The 3078-nt window shown below is 33.7% G+C and overlaps 1 non-coding gene across 1 annotated transcript; it reads left to right on the top strand.

The window, feature by feature from the left end:
• The first annotated feature begins 2328 nt into the window (after window positions 1–2328).
• On the top strand, window positions 2329–2435 carry LOC122127597. The gene has a single exon (XR_006151207.1). It is a non-coding gene; the product is annotated as a U6 spliceosomal RNA (small nuclear RNA).
• Window positions 2436–3078: the final 643 nt, after the last annotated feature.

Here is a 3078-nt window from a genome sequence, read left to right as displayed (position 1 = left end):
AAAATTGTTTCACTCATGCACAGGTATGGATAGATAAGTGATGTGGGCAGAATCAGAATTATTCAGAAGGTTGTAAATGGATGCTTACCTAGTTTTCTCTCGGCTGGATCATAGAATACAGACTGTCCTAATTGAAAAAGTTAGCCTTTCTAGGTTTTTGCATATAAACACTCCATCAACATTTTATTAGAGGATTATTCAAGATTAGCTATATGTTGATTAATAATGACTGATCATGACAGAAATTTGAGAGAAAACCATCTACACTTCAGTGAGGTTCTGATTTGTGCTTCACAAACTGTTATGAAAGCTCTACATGAGAAATCTAGCAGCTGCATTTCTAAAAAGACCTTGGGTTGTTACACTTTCTGATGTTATCTCAATTCAAGTACTTCTCCTTGGAGTTCCATACTATTCAATGATGCTGTATTAGCTCCTTGTTACAATTTTCAGACTGGTCTTTTTGATAAAATTTGTGCTTTTCAAAATTGCTCTCCAAATTCCATCCACAAACTGCATACAAAATTTATCTGAAAAAATTTGTATCTGTTTATATTGCATATACTTTTAGTTTTCATTACAAATATGGAATGTAGTAAAAATTCTCATAACAATTATACTGCGCCAGATTGTGGGCAGATTCTGATGTAAATAATATACTGTGTTCATGTAGAGATTTTGAGTATCCAAAGTAATAAGCCTGTGGTCCTAAAACCAATACCTTACTTATATTGAGTGACAAATACAACTTCATATAAGTACAGAAGTTTTCCTTATATCTTTTTAACATATATTTTTATTATAAATACTGTACAGAGGGGTTACATTTACATAAGTAAGGTAATGAGTACATTTCTTATTGAGCATTGTTACCCCCTCCTTTGTTTTTCCCCTACCATCCCTTCCCTTCACACCTCTCCACCTCCCCCCTTCACCTATCCTCTGTTAGAATGTCTTGTATATTTCATTGTTACAATGGGTCAACCAGTATCCTTTCCTTATATCTTAAATGAAGAAATGCTGTCTTGATTTATGCTGATTCTACTTGTGTAGACACATCTAAAATCACTGCCCAAGTCCAAGAGCACATAAATGAAATGCCATCATTTTTTTGTCAGTTGGTATTTGTGTTCTACACATTTATTGACAGGTTACAAATTATTCTCAAACTTTAAAACATTAAAAATACTTTCTTTTTTTCTTATTTTCTTTGCCAGGAAATCAGCAAGACCTCAGTCAGCATTTCTCACCTAGGAATTTTCGCATGGGTTAGTTAAATGTATACGTAGAGTCCAGTTTTCTGAGGACTCACTCATCTGCCTAGGAATTCATGCTGGTTGTTGGAAAAAGAGCTCAAGTAAGGATGCCATTTAAAGCCTTATAACTTTACTCTTTACCAGGGTATTCTCCTGCTACTTTGGTTGTTGAGAATGTCTACAAGAGTAAACATTCTGTGAGGAGCAGGGAGACACCATATGACTTATACTTACTGAGGTTTCCAAGTGACTTGCTATCACTTGTACTGCATTTTGAAAGTCAAATCTCTCTAAAACTACCAGTTTTAAGAGATAAGAAGAGTGGAAAATGAACTCTTAGGGACAAATACATCTTCAACATATATTGTTCCAATTATTCCTTTTAAGGCATATTCAACAACTGGTGAAACTTGTGTTGGCTGTAATTATGTGTCTTTCTCCATGAGTGCATGTATACATGAGAATATGTATGTGTGTGAATAGTAACATACATGTGTACATTATGGCTTATATCATCATTTATTCCTTGCTAACAAATAAAGTAAGGAATCACTAAAGTTTTAACAGAAACTGTGTAGTTAAAGTCGAAACTCTTCACTCTGCTCCTTTACACAAAGACTTTGCAACTTCTCATTAATAAAGTTTCCATAAACTCTGAAATGTACATACTTAGTACTTAATGTCTGCTATCATAAATCTTAAATACTTTACAGAAAAGTTTTATACCTGCCAAACAGTCCTATTTTGGCATATATAAGCAAAATCCCAAAATTAAGCATATTTAAAACATTAAAACTTTTAACAAACCTTAACACTTGCTGCAATGTTCATTTTGACAGGTGCCTTGTATAGAATAATTGAATTTCTCCTCCTACACATCTCTTGAACTACAAATATCTGGAATTAATTTGTTTTTGGCATGTCTATCTTGATTTTATTCTTAAATGTGTGCTTATGTAAGAAATACATGATTCTATAATTTCACAACAATTCTTTTGAACTTACTTTTTGTTGAATTGCCTAGCTTAATAAAATCAATTAAAAATTATACTTTATATATAAAAACTGTTCTGTGCTCAATTTAGCATCACATACACTAACATTGGAACGATACAGAGAAGATTAGCATGCACCCTGCGCAAGGATGACATGCAAAGTCTTGGAGCGTTCCATATTTTTACAGCAACAGATGCTGAAACGTATGTGGCCACAAGGGAACCGTACTGCATTCATGGTGGGAGTGTAAACTTGTTCAACTACTTTGGAAAGCAGTATGGAGGTGCCTCAGAAGACTCCACATAAAACTCCCCTATAACACAGTAATCCCACTTTTGGGGATTTATCCAAATGATCATAAAAAAGACCATACTAAAACTACCAGCACAACTATGGTTATTGCAACATTATTTACGATAGCTAAGATATGGAACCAACACAGATGCCCCCATTAGATGAATGGATCAAGAAAATGTGTTATATATACACAATGGAATTCTTTGCCTCCATCAGAAAAAATGACATCGCCCAATTTGTTAGGAAATGGAAAGACTTGGAAAAAAATTTATTGAGTGAAGTAAGCCAAGTCCAAAGAAATATAGGTCCCATGATTTCCCTTATTTTCAATAACGAATGTATGTCTGGGATAATCAGAAAAGTTCAAAAGATATGTGCATATAACCAGATAAGATGATGTTAAAGAAATTGAACCCCAAGATAGGGACACAAGTGGTTTTTTGATTCTTGCTATTGTTTCTAACGTACTTATAATGTGTGATGTCATTTTTTTGTTTTTTGTATGTTTCTCCCCACACTATAACCCCTG

This window comes from Dipodomys spectabilis, unplaced genomic scaffold (assembly GCF_019054845.1).
Source record: "Dipodomys spectabilis isolate Male_0828 unplaced genomic scaffold, ASM1905484v1 ptg000304l, whole genome shotgun sequence".
NCBI classification, from domain to species: Eukaryota; Metazoa; Chordata; class Mammalia; order Rodentia; family Heteromyidae; genus Dipodomys; species Dipodomys spectabilis.
Note: the sequence above shows the minus strand (reverse complement) of the source record. Positions and strands in the feature narration are given on the sequence as shown.